Source organism: Hydra vulgaris, chromosome 07 (assembly GCF_038396675.1).
Source record: "Hydra vulgaris chromosome 07, alternate assembly HydraT2T_AEP".
Taxonomy (NCBI): Eukaryota; Metazoa; Cnidaria; class Hydrozoa; order Anthoathecata; family Hydridae; genus Hydra; species Hydra vulgaris.
The window spans coordinates 7215001-7232500 of NC_088926.1; the positions used below are offsets into that span (position 1 = coordinate 7215001).

Genomic DNA, 17500 nt, shown 5'->3' on the forward strand with positions numbered 1-17500 from the left:
CAAGTAATATAGACTAAAAACGAAGCGAAATGTGATATATCAAGGCTATTTGGTGAGTCTAAAACAAATTGAAAAATGAAACAGTGGCGGACGCTGGATTTTTTGATGTTTTAGTAATGACACTTTTAGGCATTGTCAAAACTCCAAATTTAAGTATTTTCATGTTATCGAATAAAAATTTCCATATATCAAATAAAAATGTTTTGTAAAAATATGCGGTGATTAGAGCTTGGAACCAAAAATATTGCAAAATATTTTATAATTATTTAACAGTGATTTTCAGGTTTTTTTGATGTTTCCAGATCATCTAGTAAGGTGAGAGATTTTACGATTTTATGATTTGTATAAAAGAAAGCACAATTCAGAATACGTTTTTAGTAAACTTTCTTTGAATATCAGTCTTACGTCATGTAACTATGAAATGACGTAATATATTGTTATCCCAATTGTTTGATTTAAAATTCGCATTTTACAATTTTATTAAATTTACTCTTCTTTTTTTTTTCATAAGACTTTTTTTGTCGTTAGACGTACACAAGAAAGTCAAATAAAAGTTTTTTTAACTTGAATATTTTGTAACTTTTATTATATACTATAACTATTGAAACTAAACTACAGCAACAACTAAACAAATTATGCACGGTTAATTAAACAAATTATGCACGGTTAATTATTTGAAATGGTTGGAAAGAAATTAAAATTTGGAAAACATAATATAATTTCGATTTCATAATTTTGCGATTATTTAAAAAAACAATTTTAATATTTTGATAAAGGTTAAACTAACTTTTGAGTTATAAAACTTTATTAGAAACTTGAGTTGACATAAAATCTTAGTAACAGACCTGGTTAGTAAAAAACCTGAATAATTTAAAAAAAAAACCGCAAATAAAACGATGGGATAACATTTATTCATCAACAGATCCTAATATTGCGTTTGATAATTTCTCAAGCACATTTCAAAATATCTTTGAAAATATATGCCCAAAAATAACTGCAAAAATAAAAAACAAGGGATATAAGAATCCATAGATGACAATAACTTTAACTAAAGCATCAAAAAGAAAACAAAAACTTTACGCAAAATTTTTGAAATCAAAAAATAAAGATGATGAAAAAATCTACAAAAATTATAAAAAGTTTTTTCAACATATTATAAAAGAAGGAAAAATAAGATATTTTTCTAATCAACTTGATAAGCATAAATTCGACATAAAAAGGACTTGGGCTGTTATAAACCAACTAACAGGAAGAGAAAAAAAGAAGCATACTTGCTTACCACAAAAATTAATTTCCGATAAAAAAAATTATAATAAGTGAAACAAATAAATGTCAAGAATTTAACAAATATTTTCTTAATGTTGGCTTCTAACATTGCGCAACGAAATAAAAAATTTAATAATTTTTTGGAAGAAAAAGCCAACACTAGTATAAATAACCCAGCAAACATGTCAGCGTTGAATCAACGTTGAAAACCGGTCGCAGCGTAGAAAAAGCGTTACAGTCACAAAAACAACGCGCTTTCAACGTTGAATCAATGTTTGTTATTGCATACTAAATCGCGGTAAATTTAAACGTTGAATAAGCGTTGAAATTGTAACGTAATTTAGCTTCTCAAAAAAAGACGTTAATTCAACGTGGAATCAACAACTTACGCAAAAAGCCATTTTAATGACGATTCAAAATCTATGCTTCATCAACGTTAAAAATAAACCGCTGTTTAAACGTCACATTTTCAACGTTGAATAAGCGTATAAATATCAACTTATATTATCTTCTCAAAAAACCGCGTTTATTCAACGTTGAATAAAAGTACGCAAATAATCACTGTAAAAACGTCGCAAAGTTGAAGGTTTATCAACGTTAGACATTAGCTGCTTTTTCAACGTATTTAAGCTATTTATGAAACAACGCTTATTCAACGTTACATATACCAACGTTGAAAATGTGGTAGTTAAAAAACGTTGAAAAAGTGTTATTTTGCCAACGTTAATTAAACGTTGTTTTGACAACGTTAAGGAAGTGACACATTGAAAAATATTGTCTCATTAACTAGCCATTACAAAAATAATTTGCCGTAAAGAAAAGGCAATGAAAACTTAATAGAATGCATGCAAATCGTATAGAAAAAATATTTTAATAAAGTTATGTTTTATAACTTCAATTTATTGCGGCTAATTTAAAACTTTTAGATTTTGCATCAAATTGTATATAATATACATAAATCTCAGAGTATATTAGGTTTATTCAGGTTAATTTTGTTGATGATTTATTTATTTTAAAAAGACCATTTTAATAAATTGCAAAGTTGTATTAAATATGTTACTTCTAAGTTAAAAATAGCACTTAATTTTAATAAGATTCAGATGTTTTAAGTAATATCAAAATTAATAAAACATAATATGTCAGACTAAATTTAGTCTGTTCACAGACTAATTTTTTTATTTATTTGAAAAACTTTAAACACCTTACCCTAATTATCAAGCAAACATTCAGTATAAAATCTTCGACCAATAATGAAAGTATGCATTATTAAGTTTTTTTTATATAAAAACACGTTTGGATAAAAAACTTTATTTCCATTTTTTTTAAAAAACTTCTAATTTTAATAGGAAAAGTATCAAGTCCTAATTATAGAGTTGGTGTTGTTTATTCCAACATTTATTCTTTATCATATGTTTTTATTTATTTTAATAATATGTATTTATGCATATATATATATATATATATATATATATATATATATATATATTTATATATATATATATATATATATATATATATATATATATATATATATATATATATATATATATGGGTAAATTTATGAATATATATAAAAGAAATATATACATTTTATATATGTATATATAATGTTTATATTTCTAGTCCTAATTTTGGAGTTGGTGTTGTATATATAATTCTAACATTTATTATTTATCACATACCTTTGATATGTATTTTTATTTATTTTAATATTATGTACTAATGCATGTAATTATGATTATATATATATATATATATATATATATATATATATATATATATATATATATATATATATATATATATATATATATTATATATATAATGTATATATATATATATATATATATATATATATATATATATATATATATATATATATATATATATCAGAAATATATACATTTTATATATACATGAATAAATATATGATATATATATATATGTGTATATGTATTTTTATATATATATATGTATATATAATATATACATATATATATATATATATATATATATATATATATATATATATATATATATATCACATATAAACATATATATTTGTTTATAAATGTATATATAAATATATATATATATATATATATATATATATATTATATATAATTATATATATATGTATATATACATATATATATACATACATTTTATATATATATATATATATATATATATATATATATATATATATAGATAATATATATATATATATATGTATATATGTGTGTATATGTATATATATATATATATCATACATATATTCACATTATATATATATATATATATATATATATATATTATATATATATATATATATATATATATGTATATATATATATATATATGTATATATACAAATATATATATACATATAAACATATATATTTGTTTATAAATGTATATATGTATATATATATATATATATATATATATATATATATATATTATATATATATATATATATATATATATATATATATATATATATAAACATATATGTATATATAAATATATATATATATATAATTTTATATATTTATATGTATATGTAAATAAAACAAATGATGCCTTTTTTTTTTTTAGATGATCTATTACAATGACTTCACAATCTTGGGCTTAAGTTGTTTATTTTAAAAACAGATTGAAGCAGAGGCAGTTGCTCTATGTTGTTGGTTAGAAGATGGTTGGTTATTTTTGTCAACTGGTGTTCATGCAATGAAAGCCAGGATAAGTAAAGTTTTGAATTTTGGGATAAGTAAAGTTTTGAATTTGTTTATTGTATTATGATTGCCAAGATATATATCGTAATCTTTTTGCACTGGGTCTACGTTTTAGTTTTTACATTTTTGTTTATATTTGTTTTACTAATTAATTACTTATAAGTATCTATTATTAGATAAAGAAGTAGGTGAAGGATTTAATTTTACGACTACAAAGGACTCCAAAAAAGAATGAACGTAATTATGTTAGTGAATGATTGTGTTTTTCTTTGCCTTTAACTTTTTATATGGTGAAGAATAAATAAAACTTAATATTAATTATTAGTCATATCTGATTTTAATAAGACTGTTTAAATTTTTTTGACATGTGATAATTTGATTTTAGGTGTAAGTTTATTTAGTAATGTTCTGGTGGATCAAAGACAGAGGAATGATATGGTTTTTACTGGTTTCCATCTTAATAACAAAGTAAATTATATGATTTAAATTTATGGTTTATAGTTACAACTATTCAAGTAAGTTTAATTTAGTTAATTTATGTATGGAATTGTGACTATTTTTAATTGTAAAATTTGACTTCCATTGAATGTATAAGTCTATATTTATTTATATATATATATATATATATATATATATATATATATATATATATATATATATATATATGTATATATATATATATATATATATATGTAAATGCGTATTTATATATATATATATATATGTATATATGTATATATATATATATATGTATATACGTATATATATATATGTATACATAGATATATATATATAAATATATCGATATATATATATATGTATATATATATATATCGATAAAAATGATTGTGTTTCTCTTTGCATTTAACTTTTTATATGGTGAAGAATAAATAAAACTTAATAATAACTATTAGTCATATCTGATTTTAATAATACTGTTTAATTTTTTTTGACATGTGATAATTTGATTTTAAGTGTAAGTTTATTTAGTAAAGTTCTGGTGGATCAAAGATAGAGGAATGATATGGTTTTAACTGGTTTCCATCTTATGAACAAAGTACATTATATGATTTAAATTGATGGTTTATAGTTACAACTATTCAAGTAAGTTTAATTTAGTTAATTTATGTATGGAATTGTGACTATTTTTAATTGTAAAATTTGACTTCCATAAAATGTATGTCTATATTTATTTATATACATATATATATATATATATATATATATATATATATATATATATATATATATATATATATATATATATATATATATATGTATGTATATATATATATATATATATATATATATGTATATATATATATATATGTATATACATATATATGTATATATATATATATATGTATATACATATATATATATATATATGTATATATGTATATATATATATATATGTATATACGTATATATATATATGTATACATAGATATATATATATAAATATATCGATATATATATATATGTATATATATATATATATATATATTTATGTATATATATATATATATATATATATATATATATATATGTATATATATGTATATATATATATATATATATATATATATATATATATACATGTATAGCATTAACATTTTTGATAAATTCAGAACTCTAACAATAAAAACAAAATTATTTACGTTGAAATCTACATAACTTCAAAAATTGTTTTTTTTTTTAAATTTGATTGTAATCAAGAAAAAAAATATTTATAGTAAAAATATTTTAAATCATTAAAATATTTTAAATCATTGTAAAAGTAACTCTATTAAATAAAATAAGCTATTTTACAATTATTTTAGATTTCAAAATTGCCCATATATATTTTCAACAGGGTTAAGGTCTGGACTTTGAGGCGGCCATTTAAGGATGTTAGCTTTACTTTTTTTTTAAGATGACAACGACCCTAAACACACATGCTGCTTTGCATGTGTGTTTAGGGTCGTTGTCATGGTGAAAAAAAAATTTGCTATCAATTCTTAAACGGATTGACATTAATTTTTTGAAAACCAATCAACATACAACTTCCCTGTCATTATACATTCAACATTCACCAGTTGTCCCACACTATTTGAATCAAAACATCCCCGAGCCATAGACGAACCACCTCCATGCTAGACTGTTTTTGTAAAATTTCTATCTAAGAGTGCATCACAAGGTCTGCGCCAAACTCTTTGTCGTTTTTTAATCCAAGTATTTGACATTTATTCTTATCAGTCCATAACACTAAGTTCCAAAATGCCTCGCACTTGTTAATATGCAGTTTTTCAAATGCTAAAAGTTTTTCTTTGCTTATACAACTAATGAGGGGTTTACTTTTCAAAAGAAGGTTTATTTAAACCACCTAAATTATTAAACCACTTAAATTAAGTCTTCTCTGTACAGTTCGATAGAAAACATTTAGTTTTTCAACATTCTGCCTTTAGGTTATTGTTGAATTTTTTTTTTGTTACTGTAATTAGGATATTGGTTATTGTTGAAGTCTTAATGGGGCGACCAAGTCTTTTCTGATTTTCAGCAGAACCAGTTGTTTTATACTTTATACACATCTTCCTAACACCACTTACTGATATTTGATATTTTTCATCACATTGCTTGTTGGTTAGGCCCTTTTTTTGATCAAAAGTGACTTAAGATCTGATGTCCAATGAATAATTTTGATGATAAACCATTTTTTATTATTTTAACTTTTTCTAAAATCAAATTCCAAAAAATATAGTTTAAAATGCTTATTGTTAATAACTTTAACAAAATATTTTTGATGTTAATACTTTTAAGTAAATAGTTATTGACAAAGCATTATATTTCATAATAAAAATGTAGATGTTTCTTACTTTTTGTCACATTTATTTTCTAGAGAGAAAAACTCTAAGTTAGCAAAGTTCATTTAATAGAGTTACTTTTGCATTGAGTTAAAAAGAGTTATAAATGTTTTTTTTTTTCTCTCTGGAATCAAATTTAAAAAAAAACTCAAAACTTTTGCAGTTATATAGATTCTGACGTAAATAATATTGTATATATATATATATATATATATATATATATATATATATATATATATATATATATATATATATATATATATATATATATATATATATATATATATATATATATATATATATATATATATATATATATATATATATATATATATATTATATATATATATACGAAATTATATAATTTTATATATATATATATATACAAAATTATATAATTATATCTATATATATATATATATACAAAATTATATAATTTTGTATATATATATGGATGCTTGTATGAGTAGTAGCGAAGGTCTTCATTGAGTGCAAGCTTCATAGTAGAGGATGCAACATTCATTTCACGTGACAAAGCCCAAATTCCAATGCCAGGGTTCTTCAACACCTGTTCCTGCAGACCTGCATATATATATATATATATGTATATATATATATATATATATATATATACAAAATTATATAATTTTGTATATATATATATATACAAAATTATATATTTTGTATATATATATATATACAAAATTATATAATTTTGTATATATATATATATATATATATATACAAAATTATATAATTTTGTATATATATATATATATACAAAATTATATAATTTTGTATATATATATATATATTTATATACAAAATTATATAATTTTGTATATATATATATTTATATACAAAATTATATAATTTTGTATATATATATATATATATATATACAAAATTATATAATTTTGTATATATATATGGATGCTTGTATGAGTAGTAGCAAAGGTCTTCATTGAGTGCAAGCTTCATAGTAGAGGATGCAACATTCATTTCTCGTGACAAAGCCTGAATTCCAATGCCAGGGTTCTTCAACACCTGTTCCTGCAAACTTGCGAGGATTTCTGCTGTACGAACGCAATCAGATCGTCTGTTAGAGTCTCTTCTTACTACATCCTCGTAGTCACCATTGCAAGTCTCTAGTTCATACCTGATTGTTTTTACTGTGTTCCGGGAGCATTGGGCAGCAGTCATAATATCCTTATTTTGATGGCCGGCACGAATCATCATGATGCAAGTTATTCTCTTCCATGATTTAGGTGGGTTCCAGTCATCCATCCTTTCTGACATCTTGTATATGAATGAAGAAGGGTTCAAACTTTTAAATGACCTTTAGTATGTAATAATACCTCTAATCTACAAAAAAATATAATCAATTATAAATATGTCAAATTTATCCCGAACACCCTGTATATATATATATATATATATATATATATATATATATATATATATATATATATATATATATATATATATATATATATATATATATATATATATATATATATATATATATATATATATACAGGGTGTTTGAGATAAATTTGACATATTTATAATTGATTATATTTTCGAAACTCGAATAACTGAATATGCTCTTTAAAATGACCTACTTTAAGTTTCTTTCAAATTTTAAAAGTAGAAAGTAAAAAAGAAAAAGACCCTTGGAATTTGGTGCTACTTCAGTTTTATCCTTGTAAAATAATAAATATTTTACAATTGATTGAAAATATAGTCCATTTTTTATTTATTTTTTGATCCTTTAATGTGTTTTTTTATCTTCAAGGGGAGCAAAAATTGTTTCAAATAACCGAAATTTTGAACAACTGCAGGTTCGAATAACTGCATTTCTGCATAACAGCATTTGCATGAGTTTGTTAAAGAAAATTCACAGGAAATAAAAATTGCTTTGAATAAGCAGAAAATTTTAATAAATGCCATTTCGAATAACCGGGAGTTTACTGTATAGTAAATAAATAAATATGTATATATATATATATAAATATTTATATATATATATATATATATATATATATATATATATATATATATATAATTTATACATATATATATATAATTTATATATATATATATGTAATTTATTTATCTATATATTTTATATATAATAATAATAATCCATTTATTTAACCATAAAATATGAAAATTTACAATAATATTTATATAAATAAGTTATATATATATATATATATATATATATATATATATATATATATATATATATATATATATATATATATATATATATATATATATATATATATATATATATATATATATATATATATATATATATATATATATATATATATATATATATATATATATATATATATATATGTATATATATGTATATATATATATATTTTTACTTTTTAAATTTAATAATAATTATACTAATTTAATAACATTTTTTTTACATTTACTTTCAGACTACTAATGTTACATGTTTTGTTTTTTGATTTAGATTCTGTATCTCAATGATACAGGGCCTATCGATACGATATCCTGTTAATTGTTATTTATATGTTAATTATATTTTTATATATTGCATAATTATGTATGCAAACACTCACACACATAAATTTTAAAGAAAATATTTATATTTTTATATATATATCTATAAATTGTATATGTTAAGCTTTTTTATATTTATCATTGTATATTACTGTTTGTATTAAAAATTGATTTTAGAAATATTGCGAGGGCAGAATTCAACTTACAATTTAGTTTTATTTGCCAATTCAATATATATTATAGCCACGTTTAATTACGTTTAATAATATTTTGCGATATTTTATACAGCGCATTTAAGCGTTGATTCAACGTTATATTTCAACCTCCATTCGACGTCTTTGAGTCACGTTAAATTGACGTTTTACTAACAACGTTACAAATCCTTGCAAAATAGACTGCTTTAACAGCGTTTATGCAACGCTTTTTAGGTACCGTTTTTTCAACGCTAAGTTGCGACGTTTATTCAACGCTTATTATGTAACGCTTTTTCAACGTTTAGTTGCGACGCTTTTGTAACGTCATTTAGTGACGTTGTTTCAACGTTACGCAATAACATTTAATCAACGTCTATTAAACAACGTTACATATCTTTGCAAAATCGATTACTTTGTCAACGTTTCCGCAACATCTTTTGCGACCGGTTTTCAACGTTGATTCAACGTTGTCATGTTTGCTGGGAATGAAAAGATAACTAAACTTGAATTTAATAAAGCAATTATTGAACTTAAACGCAACAAGTCATGTGGATATGATGGTATTTTCAGTAATGTAGCTATTTATGTTATGGACAGCATTAGTAAACCATTATTTTATTTAATATTATCTTCATTTGAAAATAGTATATTCCCTGACAAACTTAAATTAGCCAAAATTAATCCCATTCTAAAAAAAGGTGATTGCAATAATGTTTCTAACAACCGACCTATTTCTCTACTCCCAGTTTTTCAAAAGTATATGAGAGAGTCATTATAATAGAGTTAATAAGTACTTTACATTAAACAATTTATTATACAAAAATCAGTTTGGATTTCAAAGCAATCGCTCTACTGAACATGCTATTATTAAACTTGCTGACAAAATATATAAGTTGCTTGATAGTGATGAACTGGTATTAGGAGTTTTTATTGATCTTTCCAAGACCTTTGATACAGTTGATCACAGTATTTTACTTTCCAAGCTAACCCAGCAAACATGACAACGTTGAATCAACGTTGAAAACCGGTCGCAAAAGATGTTGCGGAAACGTTGACAAAGTAATCGATTTTGCAAAGATATGTAACGCTGTTTAATAGACGTTGATTAAACGTTATTGCGTAACGTTGAAAAAACGTTACTAAATGACGTTACAAAAGCGTCGCAACTAAACGTTGAAAAAGCGTTACATAAAAAGCGTTGAGTAAACGTCGCAACTTAGCGTTAAAAAAACGTTACCTAAAAAGCGTTGCATAAACGCAGTTAAAGTAGTCTATTTTGCAAGGATTTGTAACGTTGTTAGTAAAACGTCGATTTAACGTGACTCAAAGACGTCGAGTAAAGGTTGAAATATAACGTTGAATCAACGCTTAAATCCGCTGTATAAAATATCGCAAAATATTATTAAACGTAATTAAACGTGGCTATAATATATATTGAATTGGCAAATAAAACTAAATTGTAAGTTGAACTCTGCCCTCGCAATATTTCCAAAATCAGTTTTTAATACAAACAGCAATATACAATGATAAATATAAAAAAGCTTAACATATACAATTTATTGATATATATATAAAAATATAAATTTTTTCTTTAAAATTTATGTGTGTGAGTGTTTGCATATATATTTATGCAATATATAAAAATACAATTAACATGATATCGTATCGATAGGCCAGGATATCATTGAGATACAGAATCTAAATCAAAAAACAAAACTTGTACCATTAGTAGTCTAAAAGCAAATGTAAAAAAAAAATGTTATTAAATTAGTATAATTATTATTAAATTTAAAAAGTAAAAATATATATATATATACATATATATATATATATATATATATATATATATATATATAGATATATATATTTATATATATATATATATATATATATATATATATATATATATACATATATACATATATATATATATATATATATATATATATATACATATATATATATATATATATATATATATATATATATATATATATATATATATATATATATATATATATATATATATATATATATATATATATATATATATATATATATATATATATATATATATATATATATATATATATATATATATATATATACATACATATATATATATATAACTTATTTATATATATAATTTATAATTATAGGTAGGATCACTCCATTGACTAGTTTTTAACTATATGAGTGACACCTAACCTTATTTATGTGAGTTTATAAATATTATTGTAAATTTTCATATTTTATGGTTAAATAAATGGATCATTATTATTATAACGTCTGTTCACAAAAAATCCGGACTGATTTCAAATGTACACAAATTGTTCTAAATTTCGAATTTTCGATTCGAAATTTTTAAATTTAATCGGTCAACAACAACAGTTTCATTTTGTGGCAAAATTGAGTTTAAACAATTAATTCAAACAAACATGGAGCATCTAAAAGAGAACGATGTTAGAAATGTGATTTGAAATTTTTATAAACAAAACATAAACAGTGGAAAGAAATTTACAGTGAATCATTTTAAGAAAATGGGAATCGCTAAATCTACAATTTAAGACATAATTAAAAGGTCTGAAAATAATTTGCCAATGAATAGAAAAATCGGTTGTGGCAGAAAACCTATTAAAATTACACCAGAAAAGAGAGAGTCCATGATTGCAAGAGCAGAAGAGAGAATCGGGATTTCGCAAAGAAAATTGGCACTAAAATATAAAATAAGCGTTTCATACGTAAATAGATTATTAAGTATGCATGGACTAAAGTATACCAAAAGAAAAAATGCACTAAAAACAATAGAAAAGCAAGAAATTAAACAAAAGAAAAACTTATTAAAACTTTCAAAAACTTTTTTCAAGCCATCAAATGAGTTTGAAATCATCATGGACGATGAATCTTATTTCTGTGTAAATGGTGCGGAAACTGTTCACAAAACTCTGGCTACTATACAAAGGATAGTTCTCAAACTGATCATAACATTAAATTCAACTTCAAAAAAAAGTTTGACGGAAAAGTTCTCGTTTGGATTGCAATCAGTCGTTTTGGTCATTCATCGCCTTATTTTGCTGTAAAAAACTGTGCACTTGATGCAAAAACTTATTCTAAAGAATGTATTACAAAAAGACTTCTTCCATTTATAAATTCCAAGCATCAAAACATGAAAATTTTATTTTGGCCTGACGGAGCGAGATGTCATTATGCAAAACACACATTAGAAACTTACAACACTTTAGGTATTAACTTTGTCGACGCTAAAGATAACCCCCCAAATGTACCGCAGTTAAGGCCAATTGAAAATTTTTGGGCACATTTAAAAGCAAAAGTTTATGGAAATGGATTTACTGCGAAAAATCTTGACCACCTTAAGAATAGAATTCGATTAAAGTTGAAAGAGTTTGATCCAGACTACTTTTTCAACCTAATGGATTCAGTCAAAACTAAAGTTCGAAAAGCCGCTGATTTAGGACCACTTTCGGTTATAAAATAGTTAACAATGTCCAGTCACTCATTTTAGTTAAAATTTATATATATACATATTTATTTATTTATTATACAGTAAACTCCCGGTTATACAAAATGGCACTTATTAAAATTGTCTGCTTATTCAAAGCAATTTTTATTTCCTTTGAATTTTCTTTAACAAACTCATGCAAATGCTGTTATGCAGAAATGCAGTTATTCGAACCTGTAGTTGTTTAAAAATTCAGTTATTCGAAACAATTTTTGCTCCCCTTGAAGATAAAAAAACACATTTAAGGAACAAAAAATAAATAAAAAATGGACTATATTTTCAATGAATTGTAAAATATTTATTATTTTACAAGGATAAAACTGAAGTAGCACCAAGTTCCAAGGGTCTTTTTCTTTTTTACTTTCTACTTTTATTAAAATTTGAAAGAAACTTAAAGTAAGTCATTTTAAAGAGCATATTCAGTTATTAGAGTTTCAGGTTATTCGAAATAAATTCTTATACCCCTTGGAGTCTCTAATAACCGGGAATTTACTATATATATATATATATATATATATATATATATATATATATATATATATATATATATATATATATATATATATATATATATATTTATATACAAAAATAATTTTGTATATATATATATATATATATATATACAAAATTATATATATTTGTATATATATATATATATAAATACATAATTATGTATATTTAAACAACTTTAAAAAGTATTCTACACAATAGAGTGCTCAATTTTCTTGAAAGAACAGAGCAATTATATTAGAACAAAATTATATAAAAATTATATAATTATGTATATATAAATTTGTATATATTGTATATATTTTGTATGCATATTAAGTGATTTTCTATTACTAATATACAAAATTATATATATATATATATATATATATATACACAAAATTATATAATTTTGTATATATATATATATATATATATATATATATATATATATATATATATATATATATATATATATATATATATATATATATATATATACAAAATTATATAATTTTGTATATATATATATATACAAAATTATATAATTTTGTATATATATATTTACAAAATTATATAATTTTGTATATATATATATATATATATATATATATATATATATATATATACAAAATTATATAATATTGTATATATATATATTTATATATATATATAAATATATACAATATTATTTACGTCAGAATCTATATAACTGCAAAAGTTTTAAGTTTTTTTTTAAATTTGATTCCAGAGAGAAAAAAAAAACATTTATAACTCTTTTTAACTCAATGCAAAAGTAACTCTATTAAATGAACTTTGCTAACTTACAGTTTTTCTGTCTAAAATAAATGTGACAAAAGTAAGAAACATCTACATTTTTATTATGAAATATAATCCTTTGTCAATAACTATATATTTAAAAGTATTAACATCAAAAATATTTTGTTAAAGTTATTAACAATAAGCATTTTAAACTATATTTTTTGGAATTTATTTTTAGAAAAAGTTAAAATAATAATAATGGTTTATCATCAAAATTATTCATTGGACATCAGATCTTGGGTCACTTTTGATCGAAAAAAGGGCTTAACCTACAAGCAATGTGATGAAAAATATCAAATATCAGTAAGTGGTGTTAGGAAGATGTGTATAAAGTATGAAACAACTGGTTCTGCTGAAAATCAGAAAAGACTTGGTCGCCCCATTAGGACTTCAACAATAACAAATATCCTAATTGCACTGATAAAAAAAAAAATTCAACAATAACCTAAAAAAAATTCAACAATAAAATAAGGCAGATTGTTGAAAATCTTAAATTAAATGTTTCCTATCGAACTGTACAGAGAAGACTTAATTTAAGTGCTTTAATAATTTAGGTGGTTTAAATAAACCTTCTCCAGAAAAGTAAACCCCTCATTAATCGTATAAGCAAAGAAAAACTTTTAGCATTTGCAAAACTGCATATTAACAAGTGTGAGGCATTGTGGAACTTAGTGTTATGGACTGATAAGAATAAATGTCAAATACTTGGCTTAAAAACGACAAAGAGTTTGGCACAGACCTTGTGATGCACTCTTAGATAGAAATCTTACAAAAACAGTCTAGCATGGAGGTGGTTCGCCTATGGCTCGGGGATGTTTTGGTTCAAATAGTGTGGGACGACTGGTGAATGTTGAATGTATAATGACAGGAAAGTTGTATGTTAATTGGCTTTAAAAAAATTTATGTCAATCCGTTTAAGAATTGATCGCAAATTTTTTTTTCACCATGACAACGACCCTAAACACATGCAAAGCGACACAACAGTTCCTAAAAAAAAAGTAAAGCTAACATCCTTCAATAACGTCTCCACAAAGTCCAGACCTTAACCCTGTTAAAAATATATATGGGCAATTTTGAAATCTAAAATGATTGTAAAATAGCTCATTTCATTTAAAAGAGTTACTTTTACAATGATTTAAAAAAAATTATAAATTTTTTTCTTTTTGATTACAATCAAATTTTTGAAGTTATGTAGATTCCATTGTAAATAATTTTTTTTTTATTGTTAGAGTTCTAAATTGATTAAAAATATTAATGCTATACATGTATATATATATATATATATATATATATATATATATATATATATATATATATATATATATATATATATATATATATATATATATATATATATATATATATATATATATATATATATATATATATATATATATATATATATATATATATATATATATATATATATATATATATATATATATATATATATATATATATATACATATATATACACGTATATACAGATATATATTAATATATATATATATATATATATATATATATATATATATATATATATATATATATATATATATATATATATATATATATATATATATATATATATACGTATATGCATAAATTAACTAAATTAAACTTACTTGAATAGTTGTAACTATAAACCATCAATTTAAATCATATAATGTACTTTGTTCATAAGATGGAAACCAGTTAAAACCATATCATTCCTCTATCTTTGATCCACCAGAACTTTACTAAATAAACTTACACCTAAAATCAAAATATCACATGTCAAAAAATTTTGAACAGTATTATTAAAATCAGATATGACTAATAATTAATATTAGGTTTTATATAATCTTCACCATAAAAAAAGTTAAATGCAAAGAGAAACACAATCATTCACTGACATAACTACTTTCGTTCTTTTTTGGAGTCCTCTGTAGTCGTAAAATTAAATCCTTCGCCTATTTCTTTATCTAATAATAGATACTTATAAGTAATTATTTAGTAAAACAAATATAAACAAAAATGTAAAAACTAAAATGTAGACCCAGTGCAAACAGATTACGATATATATCTAGGCAATCATAATACAATAAACAGAATCAAAATTTTACTTATCCCAAAATAAAAATAAGACTTATTAGATGTTTATTTGATATAGTACTTCACCATTAATATAAAACTATAACAGTTTTTTTATTCATATAAAACAATTAAAATAGCAATGAGTACTGTAAAATTTAATGACCTCCAGTAACTTTAAATCTTTTTTCTCTAAGCTTGGTCCATGAATAATCAATTGGAAAACTATTATAGGCAGCTTTCATTGCATGAACACCAGTTGACAAAAATAACCAACCATCTTCTACCCAAAAACATAGAGCAACTGCCTCTGCTTCAATCTGTTTTTAAAATAAACAACTTAAGCCCAAGATTGTGAAGTCATTGTAATAGATCATCTAAAAAAAAGGCATCATTTGTTTTATTTACATATATATTTAAATATATATAATTATATATATATATATATATATATATATATATATATATCTATATATACGTATATGGTTTTATTATATATATATATATATAATATATATATATACATTTATAAACAAAAATATATGTTTATATGTATATATATATATATATGTGTATATATATATATATATATATATATATATATATATATATATTCATATACACACACACATATATATATATATATATATATATATATATATATATATATATATATATATATATATATATATATATATATATATATATATATATATATATATATATATATATATATATATATATATAATGTATGTATATATATGTATATATACATATATATATAAATATATATATATATATATACATTTATAAACAAAAACATATGTTTATATGTATATATATATAAGTATATATTATATATACATATATATATATATATATATATATATATATATATATATATATATATATATATATATATATATATAATACATATACACACACACATATATATATATATATATATATTCATAATTACATGCATTAATACATAATATTAAAATAAAT

At 21.4% G+C, this 17500-nt stretch overlaps 2 long non-coding RNA genes across 2 annotated transcripts in view; one reads left to right on the forward strand and one right to left on the reverse strand.

The window, feature by feature from the left end:
- The first annotated feature begins 4906 nt into the window (after window positions 1-4906).
- Window positions 4907-17500, forward strand: part of LOC136082270 (uncharacterized) — a 20377-nt gene continuing 7783 nt past the window's right edge. The window contains exon 1 of the long non-coding RNA XR_010639543.1: window positions 4907-5108. This is a non-coding gene — a long non-coding RNA (uncharacterized LOC136082270). The remainder of the gene's footprint in view (window positions 5109-17500) is intronic.
- LOC136082828 (uncharacterized) lies at window positions 11058-16880 on the reverse strand. The gene is made up of 3 exons (XR_010639749.1): window positions 16270-16880; window positions 16045-16174; window positions 11058-11286 (listed from the first exon to the last, which is right to left on the reverse strand). It is a non-coding gene; the product is annotated as an uncharacterized LOC136082828 (long non-coding RNA).